We start from the raw sequence: 17931 nt of genomic DNA on the forward strand, positions 1-17931 counted from the left end.
AACAGGGGTGGCATGCAGAATATCTTTGGAAAATATTGAATAGATAGAAAATTTTGCCTCTAAAGAGATACCTCTGCTAACTGATGAACTTCATATCAGTACAAGAAGATATAAAAAAGTTTTTTATCAGATCATGGCATGTTATCGTAAACAAAATGTTTCCAATGTTTTAAATGCAAATACTCGTAAGTCTTTTAGCAGCAAATGAGTCTTAATTTTCTAATTTGAAGCTGCTTAAGTCTGAAGTTAAGGACATAGAAAACCTTGATCTGCCCCGTGCTAACCTAAGTTTGTGAACTATGGACGTTAAAAACTACTGATTTTCATCAGCTAATGGCATTTGAAAGAAAATTATTGCGAAAAATGTATGGACCTGTAAGACTGCAAGACGGTACCTATCGAATTAGATATAATCGTGAGCCTGAAGTATTAGCCAAAACCGAAACTGTGATAAGATTTATAAAATCTCAGAGGATAAGATGGCTCGGACACGTGTTTAGAATGCCCAAGGAGAGAACAACTCGAAAGGCAGTTAAATTACGGCCCGTTGGAGGTAAGAAGAGGACGTCCCAGAAAGGGATTGCTCTTTGTACAAAATTAACAAAAATCTGGGGAACAAAGCACAAATTGTCAAAAAGCAACGCTATTTCGGAGCGACTTTGAAATTACACTTTCTTATACTGATGTTGAATGGGCTATACAACTGCATACCGAGAGGTTTTCTAAATATTCTGGTTAAAAAGTTTGATGAGCGTTTTTTGAAATTTGTAAATTTTGTTTTTGAGTTTTGCTCAAAGTTTGAAACTTTGATTTATACGAATTTTGTTAGAAAATGAACCGTATTTTAATATTGTAGAAAATCAAGAAAAACATTTAGGATGAAAAATTTTGAGAATATTGTAAAAAGATGAAGTGAATTAATTATGTGAGCCCAAGTATTGTACGAGGTTCGAACATCAACTTGAATGCTCCATGGTGAATGCCATGAGATATACGCCCTTCTAGATATGCCTGACAAGATATGGTATGGTGATGCTATCGGAAGTTGAAAGGAGACAAAAATTGCTGAAATCCGAGATCTTCTGCAAGGTTTCTATGTGATGGCAAATTCCATTGAGCTAAGAATATTAACCGAGAAACGACACCTAATTATAGTCTGAACTCTGCCGAAGTAGCAGAAAAGTGCTAAGAGGAGAAGAAAAGGAGGAATCAACGTTAATTAAGTGGGAAATTAAAAAAAAAACCTAAAATATTTTTAAAAATTATTTCACAATTTTTTTCGATTATTTTAAATATTATGAAAAGAACGAATTTTTCGTTTCAAACCAATTTTGAAATCAATCTTGGGATATCTTGAAAGCCTGTTAGAAATGCCCATTTAAAAATTCAAACTCAAACTTCATATTGATCAATTTTAAATGCTATTACTTAACTTCAAATAACGGAAAACCACTTTACCGGCATATTCACTCATACATATTAAATTTAAAAATCAACTTATTAAAATTTATAAGTTCTTCCAACATATCCCTGGAAGAGAAATAAAAATGCTACGATTTTCCTATACACCAATAAAATTTATCGGAATTTAACTAAAAGATGAGCGAGAACTACTCCCAGCATTAACATATTGACCAGTTTTGAATACTCCCATTTTTATTTTTTTTAATTATCATTATTTTTTTATAGTGCAGTATATGTAAGTACAGCTTTTCGCCCAACAAAAGCCATACAAATCCAATTTTAAAATTTTATACAAAAATTGGAATAATTTCGCAAACGTTTCATCCCGATTCCATCAGCACCACCCATATATGCACGGGGAATGCTGCTGAAGTGGCAGTCTTTGACCGGATATAAATCCGGGTCGTTCCGGTAACGTAGAACCGAATGTCGTGAGAACGAAAGACGGGTTTTAATTGAAATTCTTACGAAAACACAGAGCAAATTTTCCAAGTTTTTTATCAGAATTTTTAGTAAAATTTGGGCACTAAGTTTTATTCTATACTATAAAGCTGAATGTCTGTACGCACATCACTACGAAACGACAACACTAAATGACGTAAAAATTGTTATACACTCATATTTTCACCCAATGAAGGTTATAGGCATGTTTTTATTATGGAACTCCCTTTCCACAGCCCCCAGGCCGCGCCACCACTCTCATTCGTCACTAATAATCGAATATTTGCTTAAATTTAATCTAAAAAATCTTAGTTTTTCCTATTTCCCACTATTTATAGCACACTCTAGAGTTCATAATCCGCATAAGCTGTTCAACTATGACCCAAATGCAAATTTAAAAAAAGGTTTGAGATAGAAAATTAATAAAAATAATTTTGCTTGATATTTTTTTGATTGGTTGTTTTGATTTTATTCAACGAGGCATAGCAACGGATGCCGGGTATTGTAATATTATGGTTATTAATAAAAAATTATTTTCTATGAAATTATTGTTTGTAATTCTTTTATATACATACATATTCTAAATCCCTCAAAACTACTCCTTCGCGAGCGGGGCCCCGGGTTAAAGCTAGTAGACTATAAAATATTATCATAAAAGAATATTAGTTTTAAGTTGCTCAAAGTTTTCGTTGATTTTTGATAGTTTTTTCGATACGTTGTTGCGCATTTCCTCTATATAACAACTCCTCAACATTTCTAATCAACGAGATTTTTCAGCAGTTACACGTTTGTACTATAATTTAAGAAACTATGAAACTGCATTTACAAATTTTTCCAGATACTCTAATTAAAAGCCAAGTAACAGGACGAAATTTGGGGAATTTTTCTCATTTTTGTATAAAATTCAAATATTAGATTATACGGCTTTTGCGTGATAATGAGTTATACTTTGATAAAAAGATATTGAACAACACAAAAAACAAAATTTAAAAATAAATAAAAACAACTCGTACAAATGAAATATAAATTAGGTTCATTGAACAGTTTCCAATAAACATATTTTTTTTTAATATTTATTAAGTGCGATGTTTCTGTAAGGGGTTTCCTGTAAGGGCAGCAACTTCATCAAGGAGTTGGTGTGTGATTGATGAATTTAGTGCATGTATTGAGTACGAGTATTTTTCTTCCTGAGTAGTTCCAATGCTTAAGTCACGATGCATATTAGCGGTGCATTGACACCTCTTCGGAGGGTTTTAGACTGGGTCCTTTGTAATAGCATTTGCAGCATAAAAGCATTTCTCCAAACTTCTATGCCGTACCTCCTAATAGGAGTTTATTATTTAGTGATAATTTTCATTATCTTCCTCTAAAGTTCTCTGAAGCGATATTTAATCTCGTTCCGTTTTTAATAATATGGGCTTTCCAATTTAGCTTTGCTTCGATAGTGATTCCTGGATGTTTGGCTTTGTATTGCATTGGCCTGCCTAGCAAAATTAGGCGTTGAATCTAAGTTTCATGGACCAACACTTTTTTGTGGGCTTACAGAATTCTAACCACACTGGATGGAAATTCCAGGACAGAGGTAGGGTGAACCGTTTATTCTTCCGTCTAGAAGAAAATCAAGTAGACTCCTAATACTGGATAGAGAGAGCTACGAGCTCTTATTGAATACTATGCGGGGCATTGTAGTCTTCATTATCATATCATGAAAACTAGGATTTGTAGAAAAAAGCGTCTGTAGTTTGTGCGAACTTGATGATGACACTCCGGAAACATTCTCTGCGAATCTACAGCTCTTGCGAGACAAAGGCTCGCACATCAAAGAGGTATAATGCTAAAGCCATTGGCGATACGAAAACAAGTAACAAGTGCTCAAATCCAAATTGGAGGCTGTTCGAGTTTGGAGGCTGAAGCACAATAGACAACATTGGAGGTTGTAACTAACTATATGGCCAAATAATAATAATAGTAGTTGTCTAAAAAAACTCTAGGGTTGTTTTTGTTTGTTGTTGTTGTTATAGCAGCTTACTAAGCCCCGTCAGTGCAATGTAGTTACCGGTCGTCTTCGTCTAGCTCATCTAACGGTAGGCCCAGCTTGCTGTTTCGACGGTTGGGTTTAGAGCGTCCGAATCTGACATCAGTCAAATGCAGCTCCTGCAATGGGTGGTGCCATTTTCGGAGGTGCTCTGGCCTACGCACCACCCGTGAGTGGACACGAGACCACGTTACCCCCTGCTGTAGAGCCCTGCAGCCGCAACCGCCCATTGTGTCGCGGCCGCCTACTACCATCAGGTCGCAACAACAACAGCAGAATGCATTGCTGAGCTATCGTAGACAACCTCACGCGTCCCTCACACCCCGTATTACAACAGTCGTCCCGAGCTCTTAAGCTCTTATAAAAAATAAAAATAAAAAATAAAAGAAAAACATTTCCATGGCAACCGGTTCTACGTTACCGGAATGACTCGGGTTTTTTTTCGGCCAAGGGCTGCCGTCAACTGTTTTTGTTCGTAAAAAAGCTCGGTTTTTTTGTTGGAATAAAGAGGCTTCGTAGTTATATTTTGGAGTCGTACACTCACTCACTAAGGGGTGCCAGATTGGAAAGATAAGAAATTGTTTTCCTTGTTGCATTTTTTCCACAATTTACTTTGTTATTTTATTAAAAGTTTGTTATTTTATTTCAGCTGTGATCTACAATATTCCACTATACTGAATTCGCCGGCATTCTTGAGCAAATATTTGCTTTTCCATGAGTAAAATGCAAATTTATGCGTAAAACATGTCGTATGTCAACAGAGTGTCACATTTCTTAAACAAATAACGTATGTAGCTACAAAATACTTGCAAAAATAGAAAAAAGGCGATGAAGTGAAGAAACAGTAAAAAACTCGAAATTTGCTAATCTTATGTGTGTTTACGCTGGTTGAAGAAAAAATGCATGGAAACACGAAAAGGAAAAAATACACACTTGTTCGCTTTTCATTTTGTTTTTTTAAGGACACCACAACTCTGCTCACTTTCAGCACAAACACTTAAAAGCAAATACGGAAAACTATCTTTCAACACACACGCACACACGATTACATGTGCAACTGGCCTAAGGACACGTCTGTTATGCACACCCGACATACTCCAAGGTATAAGTAAACCCATGGCGTGTGACGCTTGCATTTACACATTCCGCCATGTTCCGCATGCAAATGAGTTGGGCAACGCGTGTACATGCATGTATGCACATTAGGATGGCTAAAACACTTTTTTTTTCTTGGTGCTTATGCTGTTCTACATCAGGTTTTTTATTTGCCACCAACGCTTTGAGAATTATTACGCATTGCCATGGGGAAAAATGCTCTTTTTTGTAAATTTGATAAACAGTGCTTTAGGATCCAGATTATTTACTGTTCCCTTTTAATTTCTTTTCGAAAATGTTCAACAAATGATACCATATAATTTATTTAAAAAAATAATAATAATTTTAACTGTGTTTTTTTCTTGCTCCACCCTAATGTACATGTATACGCGCATGTTTGCACACTATTATTTTCGACAGGCATTCAGTTGCAAGAATCATTTCGCTTCTTTTAGTTTTTCACTTTTCGCAGATTTTCCTTCTGCAGTACACATTTTTCCTTAGTTTCCATTTCAAAAGAATTTTTTATTTGCAGCCGCATCGTCCTCCTAACCAAGCTAGCGATTATAAACGCAAATAGAAAGGATGCCGACAAACGAAGAAATCACACGCAATGCAGAAATTTGCATTATCTAACTTCTCCCCCGCTCGACTCTTGCGAAGGCACAGGGTCTTTTGATACGCATGTGTGTGTAGGCTTGTGTATGTATGAACTGCGGCATTTCGTGCTGCATTAATAGATTTGGCATGCAAGTGTATTCCCCTTTGGGTCGTGCACTTGACAGACAATCCTTTTCATTACAAGAATTTCGCTAAAAATTTCATTTTCCCAAAAGCCATGCTGCGCCTAAGTCTATGCAAAAATTTCGAAATTTCAGTGAAGAAAGAAATATGTAAGGAAGTGTGTTTGGGTGGCTGTCGTATTAAGATTTAAAGTCAGTAGTTCGAAAGTTCAAGTAACCATTAACATATATTACGTCAAATAATACGCTACGTAAATTCCAAGTAAATAATAGGCCATTCGTTTGCGCTTGATGTATGTGTTTCAATATATCGTCCCCTTAGTATTAAAATAGCCTATACATTTTTTGATCTTCTGAGAAAATGAATTTCAAACTTTTTGTCGAAAGTAGCTCTCACTCAAATCTCGTTATGTCTGTACATATTTATTATTTTCGACGTTTTTTCATTAAGACTGTATAAAAATGAGTCTATTTTGTTAACTGACCAATTTTTATTATTATAATCATCCTTTTAGTGAACAAAAAAGAGGTGTAAACTACAAATATATCAGATAGGCTATTTTATTTTTTAATGTTTTCTATTAAGCTGATACGTTATTTTATTTTGTATGGTATACACTATTTTATTCAAGAAATACACAAAAATAATAAGTAAATTTAATATGAATTTTTATTATATTACTAAAAAATTATGTTTTAATTACAGTAAGATCGTAAATTATTAGCATGGTCTTTATTTATTGTCGTCTTCGTCCTCCCCTTCGAATCTGTCTGGTTCATCTAAACAATCGCGATTATTCCCTCCTTGTAAATTCAAAAAAAAAATGTCTGTGAGCCGGGAGGAATTACATTTTTTTTGCATAAATCTTTGAGATCCTTCAATTTTGTGTCAGAAATTGGTAGTTCTTTTTTATATTTGTGAGTTAATGTAAAATTTGTGAAGATTTTTCAATTTTCCCCTCGAGATTATCCTCCTCTTCATCCGTTTCTGGAATATAATAATCTGACGATTCTGCTGAAAACTCTTCTCCATCGTCTTCGTCATTTTCCGATATATTTGAATCCACTGGTTCCACAGCTAATCCAACAGAGTTTGGAGCAAGTTTCACACATAGGGCTCCGGTTGATTCCGTCGCAAATTCTGTTGACAATTAATATACTTAAATATTCTTTGTTCTGCAATTTAAGATAGCAGATACTCACCAGAGCTTGACAAATCCATGATTTAATTTAATTTATTAAGAAGGCAGGGTGGACTATCGAACTGTATTAAAATAAATATTTACAAACAAATAATTAGACCAATCATATCTTATGCTCATCCGATATGGTTCAACATTTCGTCGAGCCAAATGGAGAGACTCAGACGATTTGAACGATATGTTTTAAGAATTTGTAGTGGTTTTAACCGCCAACCTTACAGAAGTGGTACTTTTCGGAAAAGAGTTTCTAATAAAAGTTTATATGAAAAATGTAAAATATCACGCATAGACTTTTTCTTAATGAAATCGTCAGTAAGATTTGTTGATAAACTGACATTCATAGAAAATGAACTGATAAACAAATATCTGTCAAAGGCAAGGGAAATATCATTACCTCTAACAGAAAAATATTTATCACCAATATATTTAAAAATACTAAAAAATAATAATATGTTACATAAAAATAGTAAAGCAATATATTATCATAGGCGATACAATACTTACAAGTTCAACGATGAAAATTTAGTTTATAACATTGATCAATTTATAGTCAAATAAATTATAGAAGTTTAATATACGTTATCTCCTTTTTAAGCCCTTTTTGGGAGAATATAAATAAGTTTTAAAATAATGCCAAAGACATTCCAAATAATAATGATAACCTATTGTATAATCAAAAGAAAAATAAGTTTTAAACTCCTAGATAAATACAAATGTATGTTAGGATAATGCTAAATAATCTAATTTTATCATAACTTTGTAAACTCCTATGTTAAAATGATTTTGGGCAATAAATGAAATGAAATGAAATGTGGGAACGAATGAACGACTAAATGATTATGAACGAGCGAATTTCAACAACGAACTGAAATCCTAAATAGCACAAATTATTTCTATTGCACTTACATACATGATAAAACAACGTAAGCATTGCATAGGCTACTTTTGTTTTTTGTAATTGTAAAACACATGTTAATTGTTCTGAGAATATAACGGCCTATAAGATTCATACAAATGAGCAAATTGAAAATATTTGTTGAACAACCACGTTTATCATTATACGTCATTTTAGGTGTTTGTGTCATGACAAAATTGATTTTTTTCCTAAAAGTTAAAATAGAGTATGTGAGTGTATATTACTATTCTATTGTATTGAATAAACAGAAAATTTAGTTTATGTAAAAATAGCGTATATGCGTTTACATGATTTTTGAGGAAAATAATTTAATACATATTTATACAATATTTTTTTGACTGACGTTTTGACCCACTTTGTGGAACTAGAATTTAGACCACATATAAAATCGACGATGGAGAATCCAAAAATTCAATAACAAAATAATAGCCTATGAGCACATAGGCTATTGTTATACTAAAGAGACGATATATAGATTGTTTTTTAACTGCATGAGAGCTCCGGTGTGACGGATAAGAATGGGATTTTCTGTTCAGTAAGGATTGCCAGGTCATCAAGAATTGTTTAACACCCGAACAACTCTTCCGAATCGTTCAGAAAAAACAGAAAATCTGTTCGTGAAGCTCATAGAGCACTGACGACACCATCGGAACTTATTTCTTTTGAAATCAAGAAAGAGCTGCCGTTACGATAGCGAGCGCTAGCCATGCTAACTGAAATTTTGTTTTCAAAAAGAATCAGCTAAACATCGACGACATTTGGTTCCAACACAACGGCGCAACTTGCTATCAAGCGCGTTCAACAATCGATTTATTGTAATATTCAGGCCACCATTGACGCCATATGGCCAGATTTATTGGAAAAAGTAGTCAAAAATTAGACTGATCGAATGGACCATGTAACTCGTAGCTATCATATTAAAAAAAAAAAAAATACCATGAAATTATCCACGAGATTATAATAAAAAAAGAAGTTCATTCCAACAATATTTTAATATCTTAAAAAGCACCCGATATATGCGTTACAAGCAGTAAGTTGAAAACTGTCTACCGTCTGTTCAACGACCGGGTCTAATGGACACTAATGAGATTTTATTGTGTTCCCATATCAATATCTGATGGCTTTAAACTCTGCACCCGTACATCTTTTTTATTTTGTATGGCTTCTGTAATATTCTTACATTCTATTATATTGGGTTGGGGAAAAAGAAATGTCGTATTTGTGATCGAAATTTGACGCTTTATTTAAAGTACTCCGATTCAAGTCAAATATGCCCCGTTTTGTTCGCAAACTTGTTGCCATTTAGAAGGCAACTTCATTATCCCCCCTTTATAAAACCCCCCCTTATTTGGAAAAAACTCTGACAACCAGTTTTCGCAAGCCTCTTTTGAAGCCAACTTGGTATCCCCAAGGGCGTTTTGCATGGACCGGAAGGCGATGGTGCCGGGTCCGGACTATATGGTGGGTGTGATAGGACATCCCATCCGAGCTCCCGTAGCTTCTAGCGGGTCATCAAAGATGTGTGAGGACGAGCGTTGTCCTGGTGGAGCACAACACTATTCCTATTGACCAATTCTGGACGCTCCTGGTCAATCGTCTGCTTCAAACGGTGAAGTTGCTCACAGTGTAGGACAGAATTAAGGGTCTGGCCATAGTGGAGCAGCTCATAGTGGATAATTCCCTTCCAATCCCACCAAACACAGCAAAATCTTCCTGGCGGTTAATTCGGGCTTGGCGATGGTTTGGGCCGGCTCGCCGCTTCTCGACCACGATCTTTTTCGCTTGGCGTTGTCATACGTGAACCACTTTTCATCGCCAGTCACCACCCGCTTCAAAAATGGGTCAAGTTCGTTCCGTTTGGGCAGAGAATTGCAAGCGTTGATTCGGTCCAAGAGATTTTTTTGCGTCAACACGTGGGGCATCCAAACATCCAGCTTTTTTTGGAATCCAATTTTCTGCAAATGGTTCCAAACGGTTTTGTGGTCTACACCTAGTTCCTGACTAATCGAGCGAATGCTCACATGCCGGTCTCTTTGGATAATTTCAACGATTTTATCAGTCTCTACGACAATTGGCCTACCAGTACGGGGTGCATCTTCGACATCTACTACACCAGAACGAAATCGATCGAACCAACGTCCATAAACTTCACAAATTTTTGCCGCCGCCTTCGTTGCATTTTTACCTCCAAGGTAGTAAAAACGTAAAATATGACGAATTTCTTGCTTGGTGGACTCCATCTTTGACGCGCTATAACTTAAGACTGAAACGTACGATCACAACACTGTCAAAGAGACACTTGTAGCACAGATTGTCGCCATCAAATCGCCGTTTAGTGTGACCCGATGCAATAAGTACAACGCTGTTTAAATGTGGCGCAATTGACAAAATACGACTTTCTCCCCAACCCAATATTTTCTATTTTTTTATTGTTTATTTTAAAAATATTGCGAGGGAATTAAGAATATCTTGTCAAATATTTATTTATTTATTGAAGTTAAAAATACACAAAAGAATCAAATTGTCTTACAGTCTAACACAGGTGTTTTAAGAAAAAATATTAAAAAAAAATCGGAATGAAAGGAAAAATAAGAAAACATTAAATCAACTATTTATAAGCATAATTAGGAACTGCAATGAAAGAGTGTTTAGAGAAAGCAGATTGTATTGAATTATTTTTGGAAAAACGTGGGAACTGAGCCCCATTATGACTTACTGGGCATTCAATACAGTTGTTAAAACCATAGCCACTTATGTAGGGGGGCCTGTAGTTAAGGCGATAAATGAACTCAATAAATTGTACTGCCTGGTCTGTGTTGGACCTTTCAAGTTGTTATTAATGAACGTACGGCGTGGAAAAATAATTCCATCATAAACAAACCTGGCTCGTGAATATGGTCTATTGATGGGTTGTAATTAGAAGATGATAGAACTCGGACGGGAATCAATGAGCTTAAAATCAAAAAATCGATTCTAATGGGGTTTTCCCCACAATCTTCCGGGTAGAAATACATACCACCGAGATATATGTGAGGGAATGTCTCCATAGGAAAATGAGAGAAACCCACATTTACATACTTTGAGTACTTTTAGATAGTCAGGCGTCTTTGGATGCTGGAGAATTGCAACACAGTATTATTAGGTTGGGTTCCTGGTCATGAGGAATATGAGGTAAATGAAATGGCTGATTATCTAGTAAAAAAGGGGGCATAGATGTCTCTAATTGGTTATGAGACTTTCTGCTGACAAAAAAAGACACACTAACAAATTTCTCAGGAAGTGGGATGAGAAGAAAATTTTTCAACACTGTCGAAATTGTATCGGTCAGCGACAAGTGAAGCAATTAACGTCGGACAGAGGAATTTCTGATAAGCTACTTTCGCTCAGTAGAGTAGTCTTAAGACTTTTAACTGGTTACTCTACAGGCCACTATAGCCTGAGATATCACTGAAGTAAAATTGGTCCATCATCTACCGATTCTGTGAAATGGACCCAGTGGGTTGGGGGGGAAAATATTTCTCCAGTAAGGCACGCCTGTCTTAAGAGGTGACTAAAATCCGTCAAGGGAGGAAAGGGATCGACTCAAAAGTCCTCATATACCTCGAGTACCTCTAGCGGCAGGGCTGTAAAGCTCATCAGAATTGAGATCAGTAAGATCCTGATTATGGTACACTGGATAATATTTTAGATTATACAGTCTATGGGCAGGTGAATATAGTATTCTATTACCTCAATACAGAAGGGTTGCACCTCACCGAAATGGCTGACAGGCTAATGCTACAATCGCCTCCGTCTGTTAAAACTATGGCAAGCCTTCGGGTACGTTCCTTACACTTCACCATTAAGATGGTGATGCAGGCTCAGTTCAGAAATCATCACTAGTTCTTGTCCTGACTCTGAACTCTATTGCCCATACAGCGTAAAGTCAGCCCTCGCATGGCCTCTTTGCGTGCATAGATACTCGGGACTCTAAACAATTGAAAATGAATACTCAAAATCAAAAACAAACCACCGAGCAAAGAACAGAAGAAGGAAACAGAGATGGCGATATGACAACGTGGATCAAAGAGCAGCCTTCAGAAGAAGTAACTTACTGCTAAGATCCTGCCGGCAAAGAACGCACCAATTCGGAATGCAGCTGGAAGCGGACCAGCCCGCACTGCGTTCATAAATGCCAAGGCTGATAGCGGCGCAAATGGCAATGGGCACACTAACATCAGCATTCAGATGAAGTATGCCTCCAGTACCACCATTGGACAGCTACAACCAGCGCAGTGTACGCCAACAAGCACTATTGTAGGGGCAGAACGGCTCGTCATTCCCATTCCAGCGAATGGCAACACAGAAACGAGCGCTACAAAAGAGAGCGCGTTAATTGACGCAATTGAAATGTCTACTCGGCTTTAGCTGTTTATAAACATGAGGTAAAAGTTACTAATAGGAGCCACCAAAAGAAGTCGAAAGATAAGCTAGGCGAGCTAAACAAAAGGAGCAAGCGGCGAACACAACACGTAAAGCCAGAAGCTGTTGTGATAAAACCCGCAGAACGCCAAATGTTCTGAAGGATTCGCACGCGAAGATTACGACTGTTGACTCAGCTAAAGTAAGGTCCGTTAGAAAAAAGAAAGCTGGGGCCATACTTTTGGAGCTTGCCGGGGGAGAAAAGGTTACGCCAGAGTTCGAGCATCAGCTGAAAAGCACTGTGCAGGACAAGGCTTCCATCGCGGAGTTAAAGCCGAGCGCCACGATTGAGTTCCGATTACATGCCTATGTATGCATACATGTATGTGTGGGCGAATTCATTTAATTCATTGTGTAAGAAATAAACACTTTGTAGAAAAAACAAGAATTTTTGATTCGTTAATCTGCTCAAATAAACTTCTTTTAAAATAAATACCGGCATTTTTCATGCACTTCGCCTCTCATTGGCCGCCGCGCGCTTTGTGGCCCTACGACGATTGGCTTTTATTTATTACAATAGATAATTCCTTTTTATTTAAGAAAAATCTTTTCTATATAGATATTTTGTCACCTTGGCGAGAAAAGTTTTTCTTTCACCTGAGCGGACATGTGTATGCATGTATGTACATGCAAGTGAAACTTTCAACTTTCCTTCGTACAAAGTGTTGGCTGTCAAGTGTTAGAAATGTGCGTCCGCAGATTTTATTGCATTCATAAAAACGTCAAAAACTTTTAGTACATAAAGTATAGACTTTACAAACACATGCAAACATACGCATGTAAACTTATGGAAAATTACACGCACACACACACAAACATATTCTAGCAAAACAATGTTGAATACTTTTTACTTTTTCCAACTTTTTTGAGCTCTTTGTAGTGCTTGGGACATTGGCGTTTGTCGGTGGTTTATTATCGTTACGCGGCGACTCAATATGCCAAAAACTATAACAGTAACCACACCGGTGACTGAAATCACTGCTCCGCACATATGTATGTACATACAGTTAGATATGAAGTGAAGATGAAAAAAGTTTCTGCGAGAATTTCATTTCATTTATTTCCATGAACTGAGGCGCAAAATACCCGTCATGACATTTTTATTTTTATGACAACTTCAACATTTGGTTTGCCGTTGGTCCATGAACGTGTCGATGAGTTGTTTGTTTTTGTGTATGGATGCGAAACTTTTTCGTTGGCGCAGACTGACGGTCACGGTTGCAAGTTTTATTCGTTCATTTACTTTGGTTTGTCCGTTTCATTTTTATTACCAACACCTGATATATTTTTTCGCATACCGACGCCATAACATTGCTGATACATTTAGGATATAAGGGATATCAAGTTTTGGCACACTCCGAAGCACATGAGTATGGCAGGCGTGACCTATAAAATAAACAGTCGTTCAACGCTTTCAATGTTTTGGAGCGTTCAACGGATTCATAAAATTCAACACGTCAGCACACCTGAATTCTGCATACAACCACACGTACGTATTTTTGCTCATATGTGTTTTTGTACGTATATATGAAAATAAGTACTCATATACCTATAAGTATAGGGTTTTTTAATAGGTGCGCTTCAACTTTTTTCCGATAGGGAGGGCGAACGACGCAATATTTTTTATTTTTCGCTTGTCATTTGTAAACTTCATTAGTGTACATTTCATCATGGAACGCTACACACTTGAGCATCGATTGCAAATCGTGCAAATTTTTTATGAAAATAATCGTTCTGTTGCTGCTACTTTAAGAGCATTACGGCCATTTTACGGTCCATTTAACAAGCCGTCCCGTTTTGGGGTTATGTGAAGTCATTGGTCTACAGTAACAAGCCGGCGACGATTTGTAAGCTCAGAGCCAATATTGAACGCGAAATTGCTGGAATTTCGGCCGATTTATGCAAAAGAGTGGTCGAAAATTGGGTTCAACGATTGGACTTTGTAAAATGTGCACACGGTGTACATTCATTTCATACTTAATGTATATGTTCAAACTCGATAATCAAAAAAAATTAGTTAAAAAAGTCAAACCGTTTGTGTTTTATTCAAAAAAGTTGAAAAGTTGAAGCGCTCTTACTGAAAAACCCTATATATAAGTACATATGTGTGGTTACATACAAGAAATGTGTAAATAGTAAAAGTCCTTTAAGTCCTTATAACATTTCACAAACACCGCCAGCATAGCTGTGCGTAAAGCAATGATTCCGACTTTGCTTTCATGTTTGTAAGCACTAGCGGTAATTCTCGAGAGTTAGCCGGTTCAACACAACAGTTACTCGAATGAGTTCACTTGAGGTGCATGGGGCTATAACTTAGATGAATGCGCCAAAATTGGATTGCCCTTTTTCGTCAAAAACTGTTAGACAAAAATCGATTAATTTTGGGAAAAAGAAATCCATTTTTCCCGGTAGATGGCTGTAGTGATCGATATCTCGTAAAGTGTGGATCAAACAATTTAAAGTTTATACTCGTTGTCAAGGTGACATTTCACACTAAAAAAAATCTTTTGCAGGTTTTTGTTTGTTCCCTTAAGTTGTGAGTAAAATGGAAGTCAACGAAGAGAAAGTTCGTCACACTTTACAGTGTTTTGCGGATAAAGACGAAAATGCAAGCCAGGCCGTTGAAATTGCGAATGGTGTTTATGGTGCCGATGGCTGGTTGATTTAAGTGGTGATTACCCCAGAATCCAACTAGTGCTTCCGCACCATTTTGTTGCCTCATCCGCGCTATCAACTTGTTCAACGGTTATTTACAGCAAGACTATATCCGGTCTGTGCGGTTTAAGAACCTTATTAGGTTATTGACGTCTAAACCAGACAGTTGTCCGAGACTCTCGAATAATGGGTTGCTCATCGTTGACATTCTCTCCTTCTATAAGGCAGGGCATTCACAGAAGAAATGGAAAATCGTTTACTTTTTCTCCTGTACTGTAGCAGCTATCGAAAATGTCGGAAATGCCGATAAAATCAGAGAAATAATCGAAGTTGACCGGCATGTTAGTAGTCGTAGCATCTCCCAGGAGCTAAAAATCGGCTATAAAACAGCGTTAAGCCATTTGCGCAAAAATTTTACCCAAAAATAATGGATTTTCTTTTCCCTAAACTAGGTTCCATTAGCTCACATTTGGAGTAAAGGGCGCCCAATGTGGTTGACGATTCGTTAGCTCGTCAGATATCAGTCAAGTAGTCTCGTCGGATTGTGGAACAACATCAAGACGCACACCATAAATAGGAGGAGAAGCTCGGCCAAACACCCAAAAAGGGTGTACGCGCCAATTATATATATATATAGTCTCGTCGGAAGGCCGACTCTTTCCAGACATATGTTCAAGACCGATTTGTAACTAAATTCTTGGAACTTAACTGCTACACCTATTGTAGTAACACATCAATTTCATGTCAAGCAAGCCTAGTATTTTAGACGTTTGATTGTTTGATCTTGTTAGATTTTTGGATACGAGGTGTGTTCAAAAAATACCCCGAATTTTGTGTTTTTTCCAAAATTATTTATTTATTCATTAATATTTATTTTGTCCCCTTCAAAGTAGTCCCCATGAGATATTATGCACTTGTGCCAACGTTCCAATCTTCAGCTCCTCCTTCGATGCCGTCTTTATCTCGTCAATCGTAGCGTAGCACCGTCCTTTCATGGGCCTCTTCAGTTTCGGGAAGAAAAAAAAGTCACAGGCGGCCAGATCTGAGGAATACGGTGGCTGTGGCATCATTAGTGTGTTATTTTTGGCCAAAAAGTCGAGCACAAGCAACGATGTGTGAGCAGGGGCGTTATAGTGATGCAATAACCAATTTTTGTTCTTCCACAAATCCGGACGTTTCTGGCGGATTGCTTTACGCAAATTGCGCATAACTTGCAGGTAATATTCCTTATTGACCGTTTTACCCTGTGGGAAGAACTCATGATCCATAACGCCCCTGCAATCAAAGAAAACGGTAAGCAAAACTTTTACATTCGACCGAACTTGGCGCGCTTTTTTCGGTCTTGGTTCGTGCGGCAGCTTCCATTTAGATGATTGAGCTTTAGTTTCTACGTCATAACCATAAACCCACGATTCGTCACCAGTTATGACCATCTGGAGCAAATTTGGGTCGTCGTGGACAGAGTCTAACATCTGAAATTGAGCAGTTTTGGTATGAATTTTGCGGCGACCCGTTTCATGCCCAAATCATTGAAAAAAAAAAATCGAATGGCACGAGCCAATCGATATGTCTAGGTCCTCAGCAATTTCTCTAACAGTGATTCGACGATTCGCCAATATTTTTCGTCTGTTGTTGAAGTGCTCGGTCGTCCGGCACGCTTTTCGTCGTTCACATCTTTTCGGCCTTCTAAGAACATTTTGTACCATCGATAAACGTTACTTTGTTCCAAAGTAGCTTCTCCGTATGACACAGTCAACATTCGGAATGCATCCGCGCACTTAATTTCGTTTTTCACACTAAATTTGATACAGGTTCCTTGATCCATCTTTTTGAATAGGTAAAAATCGAAGTCGAGCCGAAACACGTACAAGCAAAGCAGCTGTCAACAATTAACTGAACATTCAAAATGGCCGAACTCGTCGGCATGAGTGAGAGACATGAGTACCAACATGTCGCCACAAAAAAATCGAAATTCGAATATACGTAACCTGCGAATATTCAAAATTCGCGATACATTTTGAACACACCTCGTATATGGCATTTTTCACTGACTATCTGTGCGTATTTAAATATAACCCGAAAGACTATGGCGATTCTTTTATGAAATTGCCAGCTATTAATAAAAAATGTGTATATGAATAAAAATAAGCAAAAGTCTGAGGAGGTGTTTAAAAGCACCCATACAATACACAAAAATATTTTCCTCAACAATTTTTAAATTATTAAAATTATTTTAAAATATTTAAATGTAAAAAAAATTAAAAGAAAAATTTTAAAAATAACCTACGATATTTCACTTTTCAAAAAACCTATACCAAAATTATCTACACTGAAAAAATGCAAAATTAGTAAAATTTGTTTACATTATTTTCAAATTTTTTCAGTTTACATCTTTTCATACTCAAGCCTACAAATAAACCAATTTTATGGACGAATTGATGGCAATGTACAAAATACTCTGAGCACATGGAATCGCTGGTAGCTAAAAGACCTTAATTAATTTTTAACACTTCCATCGTTTATTGGCAGTTTTGGAAAAAAATTAAACCGGTACAGTGAATAATATTGGAGGTTGAATTAGTTTTAAAGGTGACACACAGATGACGCTATTTATCACTTTATCGCGTTGGCAATACTGAATATATATTCATGACAAAGTCTCATCCCTAGGCTTTGTTTATCAGTATCTGTCATTTCGCTGAAGTATAAACAACGCAGTGTTTTCGTGCTCCGAGTATGTCAACTTTCGTGCCGTCGAAACACAATTTGCGGGAAGCTTTACTTTTCTGCTTCAATTTGAAAAAAAATACAGCCCAAGCCCGTGAATTGCTGCAGGAGGCCTACCCAGACCATACTCCGTCGATTTCAACATGTGAGTACTGGTTTCGACGATTCAAAAGTGGTGATTTTCACACCGAA

The sequence above is a fragment of the Anastrepha ludens genome, chromosome 6, assembly GCF_028408465.1.
Source record: "Anastrepha ludens isolate Willacy chromosome 6, idAnaLude1.1, whole genome shotgun sequence".
In the NCBI taxonomy this organism is placed as follows: Eukaryota; Metazoa; Arthropoda; class Insecta; order Diptera; family Tephritidae; genus Anastrepha; species Anastrepha ludens.